At 51.7% G+C, this 25,541-nt stretch overlaps 1 long non-coding RNA gene across 1 annotated transcript; it reads left to right on the top strand.

The window, feature by feature from the left end:
• The first annotated feature begins 1,022 nt into the window (after positions 1-1,022).
• On the top strand, positions 1,023-24,598 carry LOC108586425. Its single transcript, XR_002522736.2, has 3 exons — positions 1,023-4,701; positions 4,951-5,118; positions 23,459-24,598. It is a non-coding gene; the product is annotated as an uncharacterized LOC108586425 (long non-coding RNA).
• Positions 24,599-25,541: the final 943 nt, after the last annotated feature.

Raw genomic sequence — 25,541 nt, 5'->3', positions numbered from 1 at the left:
ACATGGTGAAACCCCGTCTCTACTAAAAAATACAAAAAAAATTAGCCGGGCATGGTGGCGGGCGCCTGTAGTCCCAGCTACTCTGGAGGTTGAGGCAGGAGAATGGTGTGAACCCGGGAGGCGGAGCTTGCAGTGAGCCGAGATCGCCACTGCACTCCAGCATGGGCGACAGAGCGAGACTCTGTCTCAAAAAAAAAAAAAAAATGAAGCAACTGGGCTTTGGGGTCAGTTCTTTCTTCGTAAGGAAGGAAGGACTCTTCTGTGGGTTCTCCCCTCCTGCTCCATCCCTCGGACTTCATGCAATAACCAAGAATTGTTATTAAAATAAAGACTTAATAACAAAATTGGCAGTTCATATTTCCTGATGAAATCCTAAGGAAATTTGGCCAAATTGGCTTGAGAGGTGACGGGCAAATTATGAGAAGAGCTGCCCCAGAGGTTCACAGGGCTTGTTAGGACTATTTCCCATGGGTTATTTTTCCCGCATTGTGCCAGCCATTGTTCCTGATGAATGGGATTGGGGTTCCCTCACCAGAAGGAAAAATTAGGCTTGAATTTCCCCAGGAAGGGGTCTAGAGTCAGAGACACCAAGGTGGCGACAGCAAAGGCAAGCGTGGAGTGGCCACTGTGTGCCAGGTCCTAGGCTGCCAGGTGTACCCGTTGTCTTAGGGGTTGGGAGTGCCAGCCTATGTCCTGGTCCCTGACCCAACACTGGCTTGCCGAGTGAACTCAAGTCAGTCCTCTGCCTTCTTTGGGCCCAAATTCACCTGGAAACTGCAGATACCTCTAAGTTCTTTTTATTTATTTATTTTTTTTAATTTATTTTTTATTTTTGAGATGATGGAGCCTCGCTCTTATTGCCCAGGCTGGAGGGCAGTGGCACCATCTCAGCTCACTGCAACCTCTGCTTCCCAGGTTCAAGTGATTCTCCTGCCTCAGCCTTCCCAGTAGCTGGGATTACAGGCGCCCGCCACCACGCTTGGCTAATTTTTGTATTTTTAGTAGAGACAGGGTTTTGCCCATGTTGACCATGCTGGTCTCAAACTCCTGACCTCAGGTGATCCACCTGTCTTGGACTCCCAAAATGCTGGGATTATAGGCGTGAGCCACTGTGTCTGGCCAGGTGCCTCTAAGTTCTAAGGATGCCATGAAGAGCTTACGGCTTTGAAACTGGAGGTGAGAGACAAGAGGCGTCACAAATGCAGCAGGAGGTGGAGCACACCAAAGCCCAGTGTTCACATGGGAGTCGCCTGCAGTTTCACAGAGGGATGCGCCCGCACTAAATCCTATGCGGGCTGGGGAGACAGCCTCAGACACATTGAGAGAGGAATGTCTTATTGAGAAAGAACTATCAATATTGCTTTTTGAGACAGGGCTATACAGGGCTTTGTTGCTTATCCCTAGGGCCTGGCACAGAACTGGCAACCTGCAGTGCTCAGAAGTTTTTGGATGGATGGCTGAATGGAAGGATGGATCATCCATAGCAGTGATCACTTAGAATCCAGGGAGTAGTTAGCAGGCCCCCTACCTGCCGTCAGGCAACTCACCATCTTGTGGAAGACATCAGGCCCAAAAGAGGCTTTGAGAGCCAGGGGTTCAGAAACCCTCCTGGCTGTTTTATGCATGTCATGGCACACAACATGGCAGTTAGGGAGGACTTCCTGGAGGAAGGAGGTCCTAGGTCAGCCTAGGAGAGAAGAGGGATTAAAGATGATGTGGCCTTTTTCAGGTGGGGCAGTAAGCCACACTCTGGGTGATGGTGGACTTTGACCCCATAGGGTCCCTGGGACCTAGGTGAACTAGGTCCTGGGGGAGAGTGTGGCCATCCAATGAACCTTGCCTAGAGTGGCACCTTTTCAGTTCCTGCAGTCCTCCAATCCCTGCCACCTGGGACAATTCCTCCAAGCATTCCCTCCCCAGGACACTGGCTCTCCCTGTCTGCCCCCTCTCCTAGAATAGACTACCTCCCAGTATGTGACCCACAGCCTTGCATGGGGCTTCAAGACTTTCTTGGCTCAGTGCCCCAAGGAAAGCTCACCCTCTTATTCCATATTCACCCCTCTCCAGCCCAGGACAACCATAGTAGGGGAAGGAGCAACAGGATGTGGTGGGCAGGATAAATTTGACGAGGACCTATACCAGATCCTGTAGTCACTGCTTACCACACCTCTAACCAGGCCTCCCTCCTGCCCAAATGGATTCTCACTTCTTGGGATCATGGCACCTTCATCTGTGCCCTTGCTGAATACTAACATGGGCCAAGCATACTGTGGCACTTAATAAATGCTTTCTGCCCAGGGGATAGGGCTGTTGCATAATGGTTCACTGTGTGGGGGTTGGGAGTGGGGACGGACGGGTTTCCAGTTCATTTGTTAGCTGGGCATTCTGCAGTCAGAGGCGTCTTTGTCTTTTTAAGGCCCATCCCTGGTCTCTCCCTAATCCAGGAAGCCTCCCTGCCTCCCCAGGTCCACAGAGATCCTTTCTCCTTTCAGGAACCTCATTGCCTTTAGAATTGAAGCCACCATCATATCCTGAGCTGTTGGCCTCTGTTTCCTGTGAGTGAGTCTCCTGTCCCTCTGCTGCTGTGTCTTTGTTTTCTGTTGGTCAAGAGCTGAGCTTGAAACTCACAGCCTGGGTGTGAACTCAGCTTCTCCACTTACTCAGTGTGAGCAGGACCTTGAGCAAGCCACCTCCTTCTTGGAGCCTTCTTTTTCTCATCTGTTGAGTGGGGGTAAGAGTGATACTTGTCTCAAATAGCTGGGAAGATGGGATGAGTTCCTGCTTGTAGAGTACTTAGCCCAATGTCTAGGGCAGAGTAGATACTTGCTGAGTGGTGACTGTTGTCACTTATTATTATTGTTCCCAGGCAGCAGGGCTGAAGCTCAGAACCAGGCCTGTTATGGTGCTTAGCATCTGTTGCCTGAGCAAGCAGCTGCCTTTGCAATCCTGCAATCTTGCAAGGGTCATGGGTGGAGAGTGGGGACCAGGGTGGGAGGGCACCAGGAATCTTGCTTTCTGAGGCCAGGCTGAGGCTGCCAGGACGTTCAGCCTGAGTGGTGACTCCTCTTGCCAAGAGATGGCCATCCCCAGATGTCTGCAGGCCGGAGGAGCCGGCTGGCCATGTGGGGGCCTGGGGGCAGAGACAGGACTAATGGGAGGAAATTACACAGAGAGATTTCATCTCGGCTTGAGGAAGCACGTCTAGCAGTCAGAGCTGGCCAGCCATGGCCCGCCCGGGCTGCAGCAGAGGCAGTGAGCTCCCTGTCACCAGAGGTGTGTGAGCAGAGGCTGGGGGCTCTCTAGGGAGGGAAGTTGCAGAGGGGCTGTCTGCCCTCCTCGCCCCTCTGAGGCTGTGGGCAGTCCCTTCTACTTCCTGTGTGGCTCTGCCCATCGCTTGGCCCAGTTGAGCCTACTGCAGGCATCTGACCAGCTGCAGGCTCTGAGGTGAGTGTGAGGGCAAAGGTTTGGACACCTCTGGCTCCAAACTGGGGCAGGAGGTTGGAGCAGGGGTGGTCACTGTAAGAGTCTGATCTCAGGGGGGCCTCATACCGACAACATCACCTTCTTTTTGGAGAGGCAGCCTAGTGTAGTGGCTGGTAGCCTTAGGCCTTCTGGGGCCAGGGAGGACAGAGACCGGAGGGAGGGGTTATTCTTAAGCCAGATGCCCCTCACGGGCTTCAACTTTTTCTAAAACCAGGAACTGGAAGGAGAAGGATGGGAAGAAACAGAAGAGAAGAGAGCCTGGGTTTCCATTTTGCTCCCACCACTTGGTAGCTCTGTGGCTTTGGCAGGTCACCCTTTTTTTGTTTGTAAGTCACTTACCCTATTTGTCACTTACCCTCTTCGGTATCATCTGTAAGATAGGATGACGGGCCGGGCATGGTGGCTCACGCCTGTAATCCCAGCACTTTGGGAGGCCGAGGCTAGTGGATCACGAGGTCGGGAGTTCGAGACCAGCCTGGCCAACATGGTGAAACTCCGTCTCTACTAAAAATACAAAAATTAGCTGGGCGTGGAGGCATATGCCTGTAATCCCAGCTACTCGGGAGGCTGAGGCAGGAGAATTGCTTGAACCCAGGAGGCAGAGGTTGCAGTGAGCCGAGATCACGCCGTTGCACTCCAGCCTGGGCGACAGGACGAGACTCTGTCTCAAAAAAAAAAAAAGATAGGATGACAACACTGCCTGTCTCACTGGATTCTTGTGAGGATTAAACTGGTTACTGTTTTTAACGTACTTGGAAGAGTTTGTGGTCCTGTGTTTGTTAAATGTATACAAATTAACTGCCCAGCTCACCTATGCCTGGTATTATGCAAGAGGCTTCACATCAGTTACCTTGTTTGGTCTTTACCACATCCTCATGAGCTTAGAATGACTATTATTAGGGAAAGTGGACCCAAGAAGGTCAAGTTCCTTGCCTGAGGTCACACAGCTGGTAAAAGACAGAGCGAAGGTTGAAACTCAGGATGGTCTGTCTCCAGGACTGGGGCTCTCCACCACTCAGCTCTGCCTATTCCAGGGCTGCAACCTCTCTACGGAGGTGAAGCGTCTACTGGATCACTTTTGACCAACAGCGCATCAGCCGGCAGAGGGATGAGGGGTGAACCAAGAAGGGCCCCTTCCCCCTCAGGCCGGAGAGATTCCTCTGACTAATTTACTGGGTGACTCCGATGGCAAACTGCAGCCCTGTTCCCTCCAGCTGAGTAAGCTCCGTTGTGGGGTTCTAGAGAGAGGGGGTTTCTGGTGTGGGCAGCTCCCAAAGCCAGATCAGGGCTTGACTGTGTTTGCCTGGGTAGGGGCACTGCCAAGGGAGCAGGGCCACCCCAGATGGCCTCCAGGACCAAGGCACAGGAGCTGGGAGACCCGGGTCCCCGTGCAGCTTCCCTGGGTGTGGGTGGTGGCTGCAGCCTAGGGTGTTTTGCTCACTCTCATTTTCTGTTTTGTCCCAACAGGACTCCGCCGTCTTACTCATGATTGGGTCCCCTGGGCAGAGCCAGGGCCTGGCAGAGAGCAGATGTCCAGTAAATACCTCTTGGCCCTAAGAATGACTGGGAACACTCACGCAGTGGGAACACCTTCCTGTGTGTTATCGCATCTCATCCTCACAGCAGCCCAGAGAGGTAGGTCTTTTAACCCCATTTTACAGACGTGGAAACTGCGGCTCAGAGAGCGGAAGTGACTCGCCTAGGTCATACAACTCAAACTTTTGGGCTCCAAAGTTTTGGGGCTCCAAACTGACTCTAGTTCTGCAACCTACAGAGAGCTCGCCCTGTTCCTTTTGTGAGGATAGTGGGGAGCAGCAGGAACCCCAAGTTATTGGAGGCCTCCCCTGGCCTCATTTAACACAGAGGAGCTCCTAGGAGATCACTGGGGGTGGTGTTATCAGCCAGCAGGGGGACAGAGCCTGGGGCTGCAGAGCTTCTGGTGGAGGTGGGGCATCTCAGGGTTGCTGATGGTCATCCATTCATGGAGCGAGTTATTTCCCAGCCTCTGCTGGGTGCCAGGGCTAGACAGGGCCATGCTCTCAGGAGCTCTCGGGAGGTAGGCTAGATGGGTCCAAGTCACTGTCCCAAGGTGGGGGCATCAGAGTGCTGCCTCACTTGCGGGGAATAGCATGCTGTTTATGGGAGACAGCATCAAGGAAGCGCTTGGGACCCCTGCCCCCATGCCTGCAGACTTCAGAGCTGTCTGGGATCGGGCGTGGCAGGGCAGCTCCTCCGAGTGCATCCGTTGTAAGTGGTGAAAGTATATCTCCTCGCTTTGGGGTCACTGGTGGGCCCCTGCGGTTTTCCTTGTCAGTTTTGCTGTTTTTAGTCTTTGTTCACTGCTCTGTTATTACCGACATCTTAAAGGGTTTCCCCGTCGTGGTCAAGTTGGTCTTTTGTTTTTAGAATTTTAGAATTTCTCTCCTTTTCTCCTCTTTCTCCTCCTGGTCCATGGTTTTGGAAAAAGCTGAAGCAGGAGGTAGGTGGGGACGGGGGTGTTAAAAGCAATCCCACCCTGCATCCCTTGCCTCCCTGTCCCTATCCCCAACAGGCCTGAGGGGCCCCCAGGGTGGACCTAGCTCGGAGGGCAGCATCTTGGGGAGAGGGCACCCTTATAAACTGGAGATTCTTGTTCATGTTCTATGTGGAGCTTTGGTGCTTCTCGCCCTGCATGTACAAGACCCTTTGTGCGGTGATCCATCCATTCTCCTTCCCTCCAGGATTCTCACCCGCTCAGGGATGCGCGCCCACTGTGGGCAGCTGCCAGCACCCCTGCACCCGTTGACTGTAAGCAAGTCACCTCCCTTCTTGGGGCTTGTAGTGGCCTGGGAAAATTGGCATATTGGCAGAGACAGATGAGGGATGAGGGGAAGGGCTTTCATGGGGCCTCTCTCCTCATCCCTGATTCATTGTGGGACTGGTTCTGTGGCCAAAAACTCCCCTTCTGAAATTCACAGCCCCTTGGTTGGGGCGGGGGTTTCCTCAGTTGCAGCAGGCTGGGCCCTAGTGACGTAACTTGCCCGTTGTGGTGGATTTCGGGACCCAGGCCAGGACTCACGGTGGGCCGGGAGGGTCCCTCCAATCTACCCCTGGGGCTGGTGCCTGGTGCCTGGTTCTGAGAAGGTGGGAACTGAGGACCTGAGGAAGCCCCAGGCCCTCAGAGATGAGCCTGCCTTTCTACCTCTACCTAGGAGCTGAGCAGTGCTCCTAGTGCCTCTTGCTCAGCCCTGCTCCTAGGACCTCAAACTGGGGAGGGACAGAAGTCCCAAGGCTTTTTGCCTCGGCTCCTCTTGCTACAAGATAGTGTGGTATTCTGACCTGTGCCTGAACTACTCACGCTTGTGTGGCGGCGCGCTGGTAAACATTTCATTTTATGTTTGAGGATGAGATTCAAATCTGCAGGGGGGAAGCACTTAAAAACAACCCTTTAGCTGCTGGGACTTATACCTGAGACAAGCTCACAGTTTGTCTGCATTTTCAAGCGTGAGAAATGCTGTCTGGGCCTTTCCTTTGCGCCCACAGAAAGTCTCGAAGTACTCAGGGCACCAGCTCGAAGGCTGGCGGGGAGCTGAACTGTGAGGCTCGTGCAGAGGGGAGTAGACCTCTCTTGCCACGGCAGGTGCCAGAGCATCCAGAGAACCAAAGGTGTCAGTTGGTGTGAAGTTAAAAAATGACACCAGGCCAGGCGCGGTGGTTCATGCCTGTAATCCCAGCACTTTGGGAGGCTGAGGCTGGCGGATCACAAGGTCAGGAGATCGAGACCATCCTGGCTAACACGGTGAAACCCCGTCTCCACTAAAAAATACAAAAAAAATTAGCCGGGCGAGGTGGCGGGCGCCTGTAGTCCCAGCTACTCGGGAGGCTGAGGCAGGAGAATGGCATGAACCCGGGAGGCGGAGCTTGCAGTGAGCTGAGATCCGGCCACTGCACTCCAGCCTGGACAACAGAGCGAGACTCTATCTCAAAAAAAAAAAGAAAAAAAAAAAAAGGATGACACCAGCCTGGCACAGTGGCTTATGCTTGTCATACCAGCACTTTGGGAGGCTGAGGTGGGTGGATCACTTTGAGCCCAGGAGTTTGAGACCAGCCTGGGCAACATGACAAAACCCCATCTCTACAAAAAATACAAAAGTTAGCCAGGCATGGTGGTACATGCCTGTAGTCCCAGCTACTCGGGAGGCTGAGGTGGGAGGATGGCTTGAGCCTGGGAGGTGGAGGCTACAGTTAGCTGAGATTGCACCACTGCACTCCAGCCTGGATGACAGAGCCAGACCCTGTTTCAAATCAATCAATCAATAAATAAAAGAATCATACCGTCTGGACAGGGCGTGGGGTCATGATGTGCCCGGAATAGCAGAGACTCTGAGCTGAGCCTGCCCTCAGAGGGGAGGGAGGACAGTGAGGGCTCCTGCGGGAGGGGCAGAGGCCTTGGGAGCAGAGGCTGGGGTTTGGTCCTCTCTGTCCCACCTTTCCTGGAACCAGCCTTGAGCATCAAAGAAAGAGACTCTAACAACTCCCTGAGAACTCAGGGAGACTCAAGAGAACACTAGGACCTCCAGACAAGCACCCAGGGGAAACTGAAACCCAGAGGCAGGGACCCTCCTCGGCCCCATAGCCCAAACTCAGGAAATCTTGAAACATACAGCAAAGTAAAACAAGCCAGAAAACCCAGAACACCCACGTCATGAATTGACCATGAGTTGCTTTTGTAATTAAAAATATATATATATTTAATGTTTTTATTTTATTTTATTTTTTTGAGACAGAGTTTTACTTTTGTTGCCCAAGCTAGAGTGCAATGGCATGATCTCGGCTCTCTGCAACCTTCACCTCCCGGGTTCAAGCGATTCTCCTGCCTCAGCCTCCCAGGTAGCTGGGATTACAGGCATGCGCCACCACACTTGGCTAATTTTGCATTTCTAGTAGACACGGGGTTTCTCCACGTTGGTCAGGCTGGTCTCGAACTCCCGATCTCAGGTGATCCGCCCGCCTCGGCCTCCCAAAGTGCTGGGATTACAGGTGTGAGCTGCCGCGCCAAGCCTAATATTATTTTTAAAATACAGGTGGAAATAAAATCTTTGGGGTAGGGGGTCCGCGGGGGAAGCTGGGGAGTCTGCTCCATTCACACCACCAGTGCACTCACTGCCCTGGCCCCGGATTACCCGGTGGGGTGGCTGGTTCCGCAGCCTCCTCCCTTCTCAGCCCAGGGGAGGCCTGGAGTCCCCCGCAGAGTGGCGGGGGCTGCTCACAGACTCCCCCTGGTGGCTGGATTTGGAAGGGGCCGTGCCTCTGAACTGCAGGAGTGGGAAGTAACCAGGGTGATGTTTGGACCCCGGGACCCTCAAAAGGAAACCGCTCCCCGGTGCCTACCGTCACAGCTGCTGCCGCTGAATAGTGGAGGATGGGCACGCGGTCTCGTTCCAGTCACCAGGGAGTTGCGACAGCGTTCTCGCCTGGGCTCCGAAGTTGGCCTGGTTGCCCGCATATTGGTTCCCATGACTCCTAGAAGGGTGTCTCTTGGAATGAAGTTGCTAACACGGGGCCTAATGGGAGGGCCAGGCTGCATCTGAGCCCTGGCAGCTGCTCAGCAGTTCTGAGACTCCTGCTGGAGCCCTACCTCAGTGTGACACACAGCTGGCGAGGACCCCAGTGAGGGATGGCACAAGGTGTCCCTGAGAGTGATGCAGCGGTCAGGAGTCTCGACCCTACTGTGGCTCAGCTACTCAGGCTGGTAGGACAATAGCAATAACAACGGTGACAGGAACAACGTTAACTCACATTTATGGAATACCTCCTGTGCCGACACTGGTGAAGCTCACAACAGCTCACAGTCCAGGACTCTTTGTTTTTTTTTGAGACAGAGGAGTCTCAAATTGCACGCCCAGGCTGGAGTGCAATGGTGGATCTCGGCTCACTGCAACCTCAGCCTCCCGAGTAGTTGGGACCACAGGCATGCACCACCACGCCCGGCTAATTTTTTTGTAGTTTTAATAGACATGGAGTTTCACCATGTTGGCCAGGCTGGTCTTGAACTACTGATCTCGGGTGATCCGCCTGCCTCGGCCTCCCAAAGTGCTGGGATTATAGGCATGAGCCACCGCGCCCTGCCAATCCTGTGTTTCTTAATTAACAGCATCATCTTCCAGGTGAGAGAATTAGGGGCTTGGAGGAAGGAAGTGCCCGAGGTCAGGCCCCTGGAAACTGAGAGGAGCAGGACTTGAAGCCATGCTGGTCCCTTGAGGGTGGCAGAAAATCCAGACATGTGTCAGGAGCTGAACGTGGCCTTTGACAAGGACTTCGGGGCATCCTGCCTTCACAGAGAATGTCTGGTTTCTGTTGGGATTACTCCTTGCAAGCAACAGAAATCAGCTCTGGTGGTCTTGCAGAATAGTTTGCTACATGTGTATGGGTAGCTCAGAGAATGGATCAGAAGGAGGAAGCCAGGCCAAGAAAAATATGAGCATGGAGCCCTGGGGCCTGCAAGGCAGCAACTGCTCCCAGGTCCAGTTCCAGCTCTGCCCCTGGGATGAATCCATTTCTGCCTCTTTCTCTGCTTAGATGTAATTTCTGAGCCCAAGAACCCAGAGAGAAAGTCAAGGGGCCTGGCTGAGGTGCCATGGCCCCTGCCCATCCTGGATGGGAGGCACAGCACTTTCTTGGAGGGTTCTAGAGTGCTGGGGCATGGCCAGGGCTTTTTAAAGGAGTGAAACAGAGAGGGAGCTGGAGGGGATTCCCCGATGGAGTCTCAGTCGGCACTGGTTTTTCACACTGTAATTCTGCTTCTGGTCCTTGGTGTGAGTCACATGTGAAAGTACCTTGTTTTGCTAGGCTTGTGTCTGCAGCTGCCACCCCCTTCACAGGAGCTGCTACCTCTAGGCAGGAGGCCACAGGCTGGCTCCCAGGCTGCAGGGAGCTGAGATCCAGATCACAGGCAGGACTCCCTGTCACAGGGTGCTGCAGCTGTGGGAATAAAGTATTAGAGACTGTAATCTTGGAGCTAAGCACGGGGGAGTTTTCCATTCTTTATATCGTATGCAAATCAAATGTAAATGTATGTAAATGAGGGGATACTCTCAAAGCTTAGTGGCTGGGTAAGATTTGAAAGGAAGGTAGTTCTGGCTGGTTTGTGCCTCCTCTGCCCTAAAAATATTTAACCCCAGCTTGCTTTCAGGGAGATCCCTGACTCCTGGAGACCAGCCCAGGCCACTGCTAGAGTCTATACTCCTGGCACTTAGTACTCGGTGAGGGGCCTCCACTTCTTGTGAGAAGGAGGTAGGGCATCAAGCTAGATTAACAAATAAAAAGCATCCTGCTGCTTCTGTTTTCGCTGCCTGTGCCTATGCACCCGAGGCTGGGCTCACAGGGCATGTTTGGATTCACCCCACACCAGCCAAGGGGCCAGGCTGTACCAGCGAGGCCTGGGGAATGTGGGACAGACCCCTTCCCACTCTGCCTCAACCCTGGGCCTGGACAATGGATTCTGGGGAGATAAAGAAGGTAGTTGGGGCCAGATATGGTGGTTCACACCCACAATCCCAGCACTTTGGGAGGCTGAGACTGGAGGATGACTTGAGCCCAGGAGTTTGAGACCAGCCTGGGCAACTTAGGGAGGCCCTGTCTCCACAAAAAATAAAAACAAAATTAGCTGGGATGATGGCATGCGCCTGTAGTCCCAGCTACTTGGGAGGCTGAGCTGGGAGGATTGCTTAAGCCAAAGAGGTCAAGGCTGCTTCGTGTTGTGATTGCACCACTGCCCTCCAGACTGGGTGACAGAGCAGCCTGCACAGGTAGGGGGCTAAGGCCACCGTGACCAGGGCCCACGCAGCTCCTACTCTTAACCTGAGGGGCTCTCCCAGAGGGCTGAGTCACTTGGGGAGGAAGCAAAGTGCAAAGGGTCCAAGTTCTAGTCCACAATGGGTAGGAAAACAAACAAGCTCAGCTGCACTAGATTCAAAGTCATGTTTGAAGGCCTGTAATTTCGAAGGCCGAACCTGTTCAAGAGAAGTGGGCAAGCCAGGCTGGACTCCAGGCTCCGATCCTGAAGAAGCAATGAACAGGGAGACCAGGCGCCACGGGGGCTGCACAAATAATGGGTAAAATCCTGACACAGAGGAGAAATGGAGACCCATAGAGACCCTGCAGGAGAGAAAGAAGGCAGGCAGAGAGGTGGACAGGCAAGAAAGGCAGAACTCATCGAAACTTACCAGCTCACAGCCTGTGTACTTCAGGTCCAGCGCAGCCTCTTAGAAGTAGGGCTTTGGGTGGACTGTGATTTAGGCCATCAGAAAAAGCCAGCTTCTGGTTGGGTCTGGCTTGGGGAGGGTGGCTCCGGCTTACCCTCTGTCGCTACAGAATTGCCCCTCAATGGGACCAGCCTTTTACATTCCCAGAAAGCCCCTCTGCTTCTCAGGGCCCTAAATGTGCTGTTTGGGGATGCTAGAGGAGGCTGGAGCCTATGGGGTCCCTCTCATCCCCTTCTTTTCCACTTCCTCCTCTGGCTCATGCTCCTTATCTGACCAGCCTGGCATAGTCTGGCACAGCTGCAGAGGGTCAGGGCATCATGTCTGCGGAGTCATGTTGAACATGCTGCACGGCTTCCCGGAGGCGGACTCTCTCACCTCTCTCAACCACCTTCTTTTTTAACTTTTACGTTTTGAGACAGGATCTTGCTCTGTCACCCAGAAGATGGAGCTGGTGGTCAGGGCCACCAGGACACCACCACCTGTCCAGCATTGTCAGAGGTTAGCAGAGGACTGGTCCAAAAGAAAGGAATCAATCCTTGACGGAGTAGCGGTGAGGCTCATGCCTGCTAATCCAGCACTTTGGGAGGCTGAGGCAGGCGGATCACCAGGTCAGGAGTTTGAACCAACCCAGCCAACATGGTGGCTCTATCTCTACAAAAATACAAAAATTAGCCGGTCATGGTGGTGGGTGCCTGCAATCTCAGCATGATGGTGGGCACCTGTAATCCCAGCTACTTGGGAGGCTGAGGCAGGAGGAATTGCGAACCAGGAGGCAATGGAGGGTTGCAGTGGAGAACTGGAGCGAACCACTGCATGCAGCTGGGTGACAGAACAAGACTCTGTCTCAAATAATAAGAGAAAGAAAGAAAGAAGAGAAGAGGCAGGCCTTGGTGGCTCAAACCTATAATCCAACTGGGAGGCGAGGCAGGCCGGATCACGAGGTCAGGAGGTCGAGACCATCACAAGCTAACAGTGAAACCCGTCTCTACTAAAATACAAAAACTGCTTGGTGAGTAAGCCCGAGGCCTGTAGTCCCAGCTGCCTGGGAGGGCTGAGGGGCAGGAGGGAATGCGCAAACCAGGGGCCGGAGCTGCAGTGAGCTGAGGATCCGGCCACACTCCAGCCTGGGGCGACAAGCCGAGACCTCCGTCTCAAAGAAAGAAGAAGAAGAAGAAGAGAGACAAAGGAAGGAAGAAGCAGGGCATGTGGCTCCACACCCTGAAATCAAGCGCTTTGGGAGGCCAGGCTAGCCCGAGATCACCTGAGGTCAGGAGTTTAAAGAGACCAGCCTGAACTACAAAAGATGAAGGTCAAACCCATCTCTGCTAAAAAGGCCTAAAAATTAGTCAAGTCCTGGCAGGCACAATCCAGCTATTCCAGGAGAGTTGAGGCTGGAGAGTCACTTGAACCCGGGAGGCAGAGGTTGCCATGAGCCAAGATCTTGCCATTGCACTCCAGCCTGGGCAACTAGAGTAAAACTCGCAAAAAAAAAAAAAAAAAAAAAAAAAGAAGAAGAAGAAAAAGAAAGGAATCCTTGTGTTGGCAAGACTTGTCCTGTGAGGGTCCCAGTGTAAAAACCTGCAGAATCTTGAGCTGCAGTTGCAGGAAAAATTAGATGTCTGGCTCCTTCTATGTCTGTGGGCCTCATTTTGAGAAAATACACAGTCTCCTATTCTCCCCGCCACACCCAGAGGAGCGTTTTCACCACCTTCACCAGTGGCCCTTCCACTGTGGATGTGGGCTGCGGGGCTGAGCACCTTCCAGCCATTGAAATGACCTCTACAGGGTGAACCGAGGTGGCCGAGGGCTTCCAGGAAGAGGCTTCCCTATGCCTGTGCTCATCTGTGATCAGGAAACATACCCTCACCATTTCATCAACCAAAGGCTTTTTGAAAGAGTTATGTGTTGTGGCTGTTCTGGATGAAGTTCTTGATGATCTAATTTTAAAAACCTTTTTTTCCCTGGACCCTCTGTGAGTTGCCATAGAGATAAGTTAGAGGCAAACAGAGCTAATGAGCTTGGTTGGGTCTTTTGTGTTCCTGAATGTTTTCCATTCTGAGCCCTTAACATGTAATTAGAGAGGTTATTTAGTGAGGACTTTTTCTTTTATTGTAAATTAATTTCAAAACCAAGTTCTGAGGTTAAATAATGATTGTATTTGTTAATCAATCCAACCTGGGTTTCCTTCCAGAAGAAAACAGGATGCCATTATCAAAATGTTGGAAACAGGATGTTTGAGACTGTGGGGGTTCATTAATTGCAGTGATGTGAAGGGTCCTGACAGCACTAATGCTGATATCTTTTTATGAGACGGGCTTGTGCTTTGAGAAGGGCAACACTGGAGACGCTGGTGGGGATGTGCGCCGGGACCACGAGTCTCCAGCAATGGGCTGAGTCCCAGGAAATCCACGGCTTCCCCAGAGGGGGCTGCAAGCCCCTTAGCTAGGCCTTAGTTTGCCTGCTGGAGAGCCCATAACTGTCTGTCTAAAGATGGGGCTGGTGCAGTGGCGCATGCCTGTAATTCCAGCACTTTAGGAGGCAGACAGATTGAACTCAGGAGTTCAAAACCAGCCTGGGCAACATGGCAAAACCCTCTCTCTAAAATACAAAAAGTAGCCAGGTGTGGTAGCACACGCCTGTAATCCCAGCTACTTGGGAGGCTGAGGTGGGAGGATCGCTTGAGCCCAGGAGGTGAAGGTTGATCACACCACTACACTCCAGCCTGGGTGACAGAGTAAGACCCTGTTAAAAAAAAAAAAAAAAAAAAAAAAAAGAAGAAGAAGAGAAAAGAAAATACAGATAAGCATAGAAAGGAGGAAGGCAGGGGTGTGGGAGCAGCTCATCCTTAGTAGACTAGATAAAGGAGAGATTGGGTGGCCCACAGCCCCCTCCCCTAGACTGGGATTGGATCATGCCGAGAGCCCCGGCAGAGACAGCTCCTAGAACCTGGCCCAAATCCTGCAGCCAGGGCTGCTCAGTCAAGCTGTGGGCCCAGTCCCTGGCTGGGGGCAGAGGCAATCTTTTAGATGCCTTGTCACCTGGCATGGAGGGTGAGGACACTCTGGGACTGGGAGTCCTCAGAGGAACACTGGAGAGAGGAGCGCAACCCCTCCCTTCCCTCTTCAGGACTCACTGTTCTCGGCAGTGTCAGTGGGGCCTGGGAAGGGCTGAGGAGGAAGCCCCTAGGAGGGAACCGAGGCGTGGGAGTCAGGGGCTGCCCCGCACAATCCCGGGCCCTGGGGAAAGGAAACACGCACCTCCTTGCAGTTTCAGTGAAACTCCTCTGGCGCACTGGGTAGAGTCTGACTCAGTGGCTGGCATCCATGGCTTATCGGTCTCAAGGGAGCTTGGTTCTCAGATTCTGAGGCCAAGAGCGGGAGGGTGAAGCCGGTTTGGCTCTTTCCTAGAATTTTTCTGTGGCTCTGGGCTTGTCTCCCAGCCTCTCTAGAAGCTAGATGAGCACCGTTCCTCCATAACTTTCTGCAGTGACAGAAATGTTCTCTGTGTTGTCCGGTACAGTAGCCACTAGCCACATGTGGCCATTGAGCGCTTACAGTGGGGCTGGTGTGACCAAGGAACTGCACTTTACATTTGATTTAGTTGCAATTAATTTAAATGTAAATAGCCATGTGTGGCTGGTGGCTGCTAAACTGGGCAGTGCAGTGCTAGAGTGCTGTGCCTCAGCTCACCTCTCCCAGCTCACTAGGATCCTTGGGCAGTGGGAGGGGATGGTAGCATTAGGTATAGAAGAAGGCCACCAAGGATTCCAATAAATCCCAGTCTTGTGATAGTCTATGAGAAAAAGTTAGATCGCATCTGGCAAACAGTCCACTCTGTCTTCCTCTTGGATTTATTTATTTATTTATTTATTTTTTGAGACAGAGTCTCACTCTGCTACCCAGACTGGGGTGCAGTGATGCAATCATAGCTCACTGCAGCCTCAATCTCCTGGGCTCAAGCAATCACCCCACCTCAGCCTCCTGAGTAGCAGGGACTATAGGCACGTACCACCACACTGGTTAATTTTAAAATTTTTTGTAGAGATGGGGTCTTGCTGTAGTGCACAGGCTGGTCTCGAACTCCTGGCATCAGATGAGCCTCCTGCCTCAGCCTATCAAACTGCTGGGATTATAGGTGTGTGTTATTGTGCCCGGCCTCCTCTTGGAGTTTTGAGATGCATATTTGCATGTTAAATAAAGGCACTGAGATATTCTGCTCAGAAAACAATCACTTTAATTAATCTCAAATTTTCCAAATGTATTTGACTACACCACCTTTTTTACATGGCACATCTATTGGCGTTTTGTGGAGTTCCCCTTGGGAAATGCTAGAAAAGGAAACTGGACATGTGGAGGAACTGATGCTCCTAAGTGGGGTGACTCCTGGGTTCTGCAGCGTGTACGTGGGAAACTCAGAGCTCTTGGTTAAATTGAAGACATTTCCTTGGGTTTCCCCAGGCCTTTGCAGCCTGGGCAGGAGCCCAGCAGTGGCCCTGGCAGCCCCATCACTGTGTACTCTGCCCTGGACATGGCAGCTGTGGGGCCCAGGGCAGCTCCTCCCTACTCTGCAGGCTGCCTGTTGGCATTAGGGCCTCTCACTGGGGAGCACAAAGGCAGCTGCCCCATTTCTTTTCTTTTTTCTTTTTTCTTTTTTTTTTTTGAGATGGAGTCTCGCTCTTCACCCAGGCTGGAGTGCAGTGGCGCCATCTTAGCTCACTGCAAGCTCCACCCGCTGGGTTTATGCCATTCTCCTGCCTCAGCCTCCCGAGTTGAGCTGGGACTACAGGCGCCCGCCACCACACCTGGCTAATTTTTAAAAAAATTTTTAGTAGAGACGGGGGTTTCAACATGTTAGCCAGGATGGTCTCGATCTCCTGACCTCATTGATCTGCCCACCACAGCCTCCCAAAGTTATGGGATTACAGGCGTGAGCCACCGCACCCGGCCATTTCATGTCTTTTCAATCCGTCGCTCCTCTAACTGACCAGGGTTTGATCTGGAAGAAACTCTGTCGTCGTTCCAGTACCTGGGCTGGACCCTGATGGGAAGACAGACAAGGCAGGGCAGATATCCATCAGGCACTCCCTCTGACTGTCCAGGTACACAGTGTGGAGGCCAGGGCCCAGAGCTGCCTGGAATGTGAACGACCTGCACCTGCAGGAAGGATCCAAGTGCTCCGGCTGGAATAGCTTCGTGCTTGCTTGGATGAGGCAGTGCTCAAGCCTGTTGACTTTGCATTAAGCTAGGAAGCAGGGCACCTGCCTTCCACCCACCCCCTCACTGACCTCATGGAGTCCAGGATCACACAGCTCTTATCTCTTGGGTATTTCAGTGGGGTTGGTGCTACAGATTGCAGGAAAGTAACAATTACTCTCAGATGAGGTAGACGGGATACTCACAGCTGGGGGACATTCAGAGGTATCCACAGTGCTTCCCAGAACAGGGAAAGGCCCACAAGAGAGGGGCTGCCTTTGCCACTTTCTATCCCTGTCTGGGGAGTATCAGCTCAGCAGCCTGTTTCTTCCTGGGTTCAGTCCTCTCTGGGCAGCAGAGAGTGTTACCCTCATCCCCACCACCCCCAGAACTCTGTGGGTACAGGTGGAGCCATGTATGCTCAGGGCTGACCCAGGAGGCCCATTCTCCTGTACCCAGCCCACTGCTTTGGGCCTGATCGAAGAGCCTGGACGGAAGAACTGGAATGCTTCTCTGCCGACTCACGCTCTTAACACCAGTGCACATCTGAAGTCACATCTGGGAAGCCTGGTCAGACCCTGTGGAAAGACATCACCAGCCAGCTAGGCAATTACAGGTTTGTTGGGCTTGGCTGGAGATGGGATTCTCAGCTTTGCATCATGAGGGGACAGCCTGCCCTGGCCTGGAGTGCATGGCCTGGTCTGTTTTCCTGTGGACACGCTATAAACATATGCATGGCTACCATGTTGCACAACTCTGGGACACCGCTCTAAAGGAACACAACCTGGGCCATTCTGGACACACACACACACTTAAATGCGTGTGTGTCAATCTTGCCACTGTACACACCTTCCTCACCATACCTCATACTCCCAATACATCAGTATATAACTGCATTCAAAAGCCAGGCAGTGGTATTATCCATTATAGAAAGCCAAGGGCTTCCCCCAGGGCATTTGAAATGAGGTTCTTTTTACATCTAACCTTTCAGGACCCATATCCAGCTCTATCAATTGAAATGCACCTGTGCTTAGATGACTCACAAGTACATGCAGGGTTGCCAAGGGCCAGAAAGCTGCTGTTCCCAACTATAGCAGATTGCTGGTAGATTTATGACTCAGGGTCATGAATCCATAAATCACCTTTATCCCCCTGGAAGGATGGTTGTGCATTAGCTTGAAAGAGGCCTTTGCTGCAGGTGTCTTTGGCAAACCTTGGTCAAAGCTGTGAACCACCAGACAAGGAAATTCTAGCAACTCCACTGGTCCCTGAGAAGTGGCAAGGGGTGCAATGGAGAGGGAAGACTTGCGTGCAAATCTATAGTAACCTAAGCCCTAGCAGTGAATTTACTGAACTGTGTGTCAATCCTATAAGTATAGTACTTTTGTTCCTTCTGTATAGGGGATCGCTGGGGTTTTGGGGTAATCTGACACCAGTGATTTCAGAATCAGTATCAGAGGTCACCCAGGGAAACCAACACATCTTTTTTTTTTTTTGAGACGGAGTCTTGCACTGTTGCCTGGGCTGGAGTGCAGTGGCACGATCTCAGCTCACGGCAAACCTCTGCCTCCCAGGTTCAAGCGATTCTCCTGCCTCAGCCTCCGGAGTAGCTGGGATTACAGGTGTCCACCACCACGCCCGGCTAATTTAATGAATCCAGAAATGTCAAGACATTACCCCAGGATTCAACAGCACATGAAGGACAAAGCCAGGACCCCACCCTTATTCTTTCAAGGCTGGCCTGTGCCCTGGAGCTCTTCCACACACCTCCCTCTCCAAAACAAGGAGAAACCCAAGACGGTGACTCAGAGCCCCCTTGGCAGTTTTGCTGATAATTTTTTTGTTTTGAAGTGAGATGTTCTGCCTCTATTAAAGTCTTTAGGAAATTATAGTGATTTTGACTTTTTCAGACATGTTTGAATTACTCACAGTCTGGAATTCCCAGGCAGGGGGTGATATTTAGAGAGGCCTTAGAATACAGAAGTTAGGGGCACAGGATTTGGGATTAGAGGGATCTGGGTTCAGATCCCCACTCTACCACTTAGTAACTATGTGAGTTAATCACAATGAGTCTTGGTTCCTCATCTGGTTTTGATAACAAACACCAGGACTTAGTTCAAGGGTTGCTGGGAGACTAAATGAAGCAATGAGCAGAGAATGGTGCAAAGGAGACCTGAGTACATGGCACTGGGGTTATTCCCTGGACACCTGCTGAAGCAGGAAGGCCAGGATCTGACTTATCAAGCACACACCCAGCCTGCATGAAGGCTTGAGTGCAGCCTGCGTGGGCTTATTCATCAGGAGCTGGGTTGCATGGTTTCAGATCTGGCTCTGTCACTAATCTGGGGCCAAAGAACGTCCCCTCTCTGAGGCTCTGTTTCCCTCCAGGAAAAATGTGGACAATGACAACTCAGTTCTGTTGCCAGGACCCATGTGGTCAGTGCTTAGAACGGTGCCTGGTACACAGTCGGTGTTTATAGATGATCCTTTTATCACTGTCTCTGTTTTTTCTGCTTGTACCTGTGTTTCCAGCAGGGCAACAAGAGCTCGTGTGTCTGCAGACCTAGTGGGAGAGTTTCCATACTTCTATTTCTGCCAAATATGGTGTGCATTTGTGCTTTTCTTGTTCAGTGTGGCCCGGTCTTTGCCCATGCGGTTCCCTTTGCCAGGACCTCCCTTTACTTCTCTGTCCCCATTGATCGACATCCTTCCAATGTCCAGTTCACAAGGCTGTGTGAAGAACTTTCCCCATCTGCCCAGTCAGATCTGATCTGACCATGCATAAAGATTCTGTGGTGTCAGGGGAGAGGCAAGGTGGGGGAAAACTTGGAAAGTTCTAAGTGGTTACCCTACGTTGGAATAGTGGTAACCTTCAGTGAGGAAGGGGGAAGGATGTGGGTGGGACAGGGAGCATTTCCAGGGGACAAGACATGCTCTATTTCTTAATCTTTATGAAAACTTCAACAAATACTTGTTGTCTGTGCTGTCCAGGGACTGTGCTAGAGTTAGACCCTCCGTTCCTTTTCACAGCCCATTTCTGTGCTTGAGCACTGATTTTATTCTGCCCTACCCTATAGCATTAATTTTTCTCCTTAGAGTGCAGATAGTAAAGGGCCTTATAAACTTGCATAGTGTTCCGTGGCCAGTTTGTGCCCTGGCAGCCTCTCTGTTTTGGACTTTTCTTCCTGACCATAGATTGGGGTGGGACCAGCTGTGTGAAGTCTCTGAGCCACTGCAGTTGGATCTGAGCATGCTCAGAAGGACCACAGGTTACCACCACCCAGCTGGGGATTCAGAATCCTTGAGAGGTAGACCCCAAAGGAAGATGAAGGCTTTCAACTGTTATTGTAAGTGTGTCTTCTCCTCTGTGGGTTGCATGGAGATCAAAGCCTGAAGGAAGTAGAAGGTTGCTCTCTGACAAAAACATCGTATTTTTAGAAGCATTCGGTGGTTTAGGATGTTTGCCCCAATGCTGCCTTTCAGTGGCAGGGGGTAGGGCTGGGGGTGGAGGCCAAGGGCTGCGACCTTGAGCGGAGGTTGGTGGGAGCAGGTTTCCTGGCACGGGGCCCAAGGGTGGAGGCTGAGGGTGGGAGGACAGCCAATCATCACTTATCTTTCCTGAAGACCAGAGAACCAGGCCAAAGCATTTCAGGTTGTGGGGAAGGGGGCTTATGGAGTCTCTGTGCCATCTCCTTCTTTCAGAGATGGAAAAACTGAGGCCCAGAGAGGAGCAGAGGCTTGGCTTAGCTCCACCCCCACCATCCACGCACCCTCCCCATCTGGGGATTTGGGGCTTGCACATATGAAACTGTTAGAGAACAATGCGTGCATTCTGTAATCAAGGCTAATTGGTGTGGTTCAGAAGAGGAGAAATGCCAGGCGTTTGGGGGCAGGACATCAGTGGGTCTCTGAACCAACCACCCAGGAATAGTCCACGAAGAATTAGAGCAGCTCCTGGGGCCTGGGAAGGGCAAACCTTGGGTAGGTGAGAGGATATTCAGGCAGCATGGGTAGTACTTGGAGGTGGGACCTAGCTTGGCCTGAATGTGGGGACTGATGGAAGGAAAAAATGGGGCAGAAATTTGGGTCCTCCTCAGACTGGATGAGCACTTTGGCGCCCACCTCACTAATTCCTACTGAGCCACATTTTCTTTCCTTTTTTTTTTTTTTTTTTTTTTGAGACAGAGTCTCACTCTGTCACCCAGGCTGGAGTGCAGTGGCACAATCTCAGCTCACTGCAAACTCTGCCTTCACGTTCAAGCCATTCTGCCTCAGCCTCCCGAGTAGCTTGGATTACAGGCATGCGCCAACAAGCCTGGCTAATTTTTTTGTATTTTTAGTAGAGACAGGGTTTCACCACGTTGGTCAGGCTGGTGTCGATCTCCTGACCTCAAGTGATCTGCCCCCCTTGGCCTCCCAAAGTGCTGGGGTTACAGGCATGAGCCACTGCAGCTGGTCATGAGCCACGTTTTCAAAGGTACCTCGGAGAAGTGAACTGGCTACTCTGCATGCAGAAGGGAGCAGGGAAAGGCATGTTGGGGGGTTGCCTGGCTCCCCCCACCTCTCCCTAGTGCCTCTACCTTATAATCATGGCAGCCCTGCCTTAATGTTTCTTCCAGTATCCTAAACAGCTAGGCTGGGATGGCGAGCTGTAATTTCTATCATTTTTCATATGGGTTATAGGCTCCTTCAAATGGGAACCACATTGGATAAAGGGCAAACAATAAGGGCAGGATGTTGAGAAATATGGTCCTAAGAAGCCACCTGCTTCTCATTTGGGATGTGCCCGGTTTATTGCTTGGTCCCAGTGCCCAGCTGGTTTCGGAGCTGGCAGAGCAGTCATAGATTACTGTCCTCATCAGTCATCTGCATTGAGGCTGGGGCAAGCAGCTCAGAGCCTGGGGTGCGCCCCCACGCAAAGCTTTGCAGAGACAGTTGGGAGCACTCTGCTCTTTGTCCTCGCCTATCCCTGCAAGTGGCCATCTGGAGAAAAGCGAGTCCAGGCAAAGCCCCAGAGCCTGTGGCAGGCTGGGCACCCCTGGCTGGTGCAGGCAAGCAAGAACTCTGGGCTCCCGCAGTCTTGGCTTCTTGCAAACTGAGAATTAGGGCACCAAAGTAGGCAAAGGGGCCAGCTGCCATGATGATGAAGGAACCATGGCTGCATGCAACAGTGTGGATGAACTTTGAGTACAACGTGTGGAGCAAAAGCTGAAAGGATGTGTGTGATTGAGCCTATCTGTATGAAGTTCACAACTGGACAAGCTATTCCGTGGTGTTTGGGGAGAGGCAAGCTTGGGGAAAACTTTGAACGTTGCAAGCGATCACCCTAAGTTGGAATAGTGGTAATAGTGGTAACCTTCAGTGAGGAGCGAGGGGAAAGATGTAGGTGGGACATTTCCAGGGGATAGGCCATGCTCTATTTCTTGATCCTGGAGGTGGCCACATGAGTGTTCACTTTGTCATAATTCATTAAGTTATACATTTATGCTTTATGTACTTTTCCTGAGTGTTTTACTTTTCACAATAAAAAGGGTTAAGAAAACAAAAACGGAAGCATTGAATGATTGAGCCTGGCACCTTCCCCAGTTTGCCTCCTTCTCTCTTTTTTGCCTGCTGGTACCCCTGGAATGCTCTCCCTTGACTCCTCCATGCCTGTGGTCAGCCCCCCTCCAGCTGTCTCTCCCATCCTGGCTCAGGCCTAGGCCTGCCCTGACTGATGGAGCCACAGGCTAGTGGGGCTTCCTGACCCCCAGAGAGCTTGGAAGCTCAGCAGGCCTTGGGGGCCCCTTTTTAGTAGCACTTGGCCCGCCCTGTGCCTAGCCCAGCACTGGGACCTGTGATGGGTTTCGTTGGGGGCTCTGGGGATGGGTTCCCTTGCTCAGAGATTTTCTGCTTTTTCCCTCATCAAGTCATTGTCAGAGCTCCTTGTTTTTTTGTTTTGTTTTGTTTTGTTTTTGAGACACAGTCTCTCTCACTCTGTCTCCCAGACTGGAGTGCAGTGGAGCAATCTCGGCTCACTGCAACCTCCGCCTTCCGAGTTCAAGTCATTCTCCTGCCTCAGCCTCCTGAGTAGCTGGGATTACAGGCACCCACCACCATGCCCAGCTAATTTTTGTATTTTTAGTAGAGACGAGGTTTCACCATGTTGGCCAGGCTGGTCTTAAACTCCTGACCTCAGGTAATCTGCCCGCCTCAGCCTCCCGAAGTGCTGGGATTACAAGTGTGAGCCACCATGCCCAGCCGCTCTTTTTGTTTTTGAGAAGAACTATGGATACATGAAGGCGAGTACTGCCTTTCGGTGGGTGCAAGGAATCCCTGGGTGTTGATGTTGAAGAAACCATTTGAGAAAGTGAGGCTTGTGGGGTTGGGGTTCCTGGGTGGAGGGGGCTGGGCTGTGGGCTGGCTTCCTCCCCACTCCCTATTTTTCTGGGGTAGATGAATCTCCCCAGCGCCCAGGCCTCCTGGCTCTTCCCCGGACCTTTCAGGTGAGAAACTTTCCATTGTTGCCTTATCTCAGCAATCCGCCTCTCTTCCTTGCAGCGACCGCAGGTGCACACAGATCTGAGGCCCTGATCTGTTCCACTCTCTTTATGCCAAACAGAGGAGGGACGCGAACCCCAGCATGAAACGGCGCCCACAACCACAAGGCCCGGTGTGCGCCCTCTGAAACTGTAGGTAAAGACAATTACCGGCAATTTCCACAGCATGGTTTGTTTTTTGTTCAAAGGCCATGGAGGCATTCTCAGCAGCAGGCCCAAAATGTAGTATTCCCACCGCACGCCGCCCTCATGAATTTGTGATAAAAGCTGTGGTCGCTTTGTCCCGGCTCTTCCTTTTAACAGTCAAACCTTCAGGTTTGATGTTGAAACTGCTTTTTTCTTCAAGTGTACTTTGATGGTGAAGATAACGCTCCATGATAAGGAACCTGCCTTCAAAACCACTCACTGTACCTCGTGCTCACCATTAAGATGCACGTCACAAGGGAAAATCAGGCACCTGAATTTTTGAGTAGTGGGATGGGAATGTGCTGAATCTGTGAAATTCTCCTCTGTGCTGCCCGTATTGGAGATTTTGCCATCCCCCAACCCCCAAGAAAAGGAGAAGAAGAAGGAGGAGAAGGGGAAGGGGAAGAAAGAAAGAAGAAAGAAGAAGGAAGAAAAAGAAGGAGAAGAAATAAAGCACCAGGCACTGACCAGAAGGAGGTCCTGGGACGGGAGGAAAATGGTGTGAAACGTCCTAGAAACAGCTGTTTTTCCTTTGGCAAAAGCTGTCAAGAATCTACATGTCCGTGCCCATCTGTTTTCCTTAATTAAAAAGACTGCAAAATTGATGCTAAGTGGCCCAGAGCCTCTAAGAGCTTGTGAATATCCGAGTACTCTTGGGGAGGCCGCCCAGGTTCCAGGTTCCTCAGCTGTTGCATCTCCTGTAGTCATGTTTAAGCTCTTCCCTTTGTTCATCAATATTTGCAATCTCCCAAGGGCTGACTACCCTTGGAGCCATTATATCACAATAGGAATAGACCCTGTGTTGCTTTGTGTAAGCAATGATTGTTTTTTCATTCTAAAGCACTTTCATGTCTATTATCTCCCTTCCTATAGAGAAAGTTTTTATTTATTATTATTATTATTTGAGATGGAGTCTTGCTCTGTTGCCCAGGCTGGAGTGCAGTGGAGCAATCTTGGCTCACTGCAACCTCTGCCTCCCAGGTTCAAGTGATTCTCCTGCCTCAGCCTCCCAAGTGGCTGCGATTACAGGCACATACCATCACACCCGGCTACATTTTTTTGTATTTTTAGTAGAGACAGGGTTTCACCATATTGTCCAGGCTGGTCTTGAACTCCTGACCTCAAGTGATCCGCCCGCCTTGGACTCTAAAAGTGGTGGGATTACAGGTGTGAGCCACTGCACCCAGCCTTATTTTTTATTCTATTTTTCAGAGATAGGATCTTATTCTGTTACCCAGGCCGATCATAGCTCATAGTAACCTCAAATTCCTGAGCTCAAGCAATCCTCCCACCTCAGCCTCTCAAGTAGTTAGGACTAGAGGTATGTGCCACCATACTCAGCTAATTAAATGTTTGGGTTTTTTTAGAAATGGGGTCTTGCTATGTTGCACAGGCTGGTCTCAAACTCCTAACCTCAAGTGATCCTCCTACCTTTGCCTTCCAGAGGGCTGGGATTACAGGCGTGAGCCACTGCGCCTGGCCCTGTGGAGAAGGTTGACCAATATGGCAGCCCATGCAAACCCCTGAGGTGTTCTATGCCCATTTTACAGATAAGGCAAGAACAGTTTGAGCAGCAGCTGCAGAAAGAACTCTGAAGCCAAAGGAGGCTTCTCGGGGAGGTCCCATAATTGTGTCTGAAGAGACCAGGCATGTTCAAAGACGTCCAAGCTTTGTACTGAAATCAGTGGCTTCCAGGTTTCTTAAGAGAGACCATCTTGGCTCTTGATTTTATTTTTCACTTTGTCTTGTGCCCAAGGACCCCAGAGATCCCAGGCCTGTGAGGTAGAGAGGTGAGAGCTGGCTTACATTAGTCAAACCGTGGGTTGAATCCTGGCCTACTAGCTGTGTGACACTAGGTGAGCTACTTCAGATCTCTGGGCCTCAATTTCTTCATCAGG

The sequence above is a fragment of the Papio anubis genome, chromosome 5 (assembly GCF_008728515.1).
Source record: "Papio anubis isolate 15944 chromosome 5, Panubis1.0, whole genome shotgun sequence".
NCBI lineage: Eukaryota > Metazoa > Chordata > Mammalia > Primates > Cercopithecidae > Papio > Papio anubis.
This window is presented reverse-complemented; position numbering and strand designations above follow the sequence as displayed.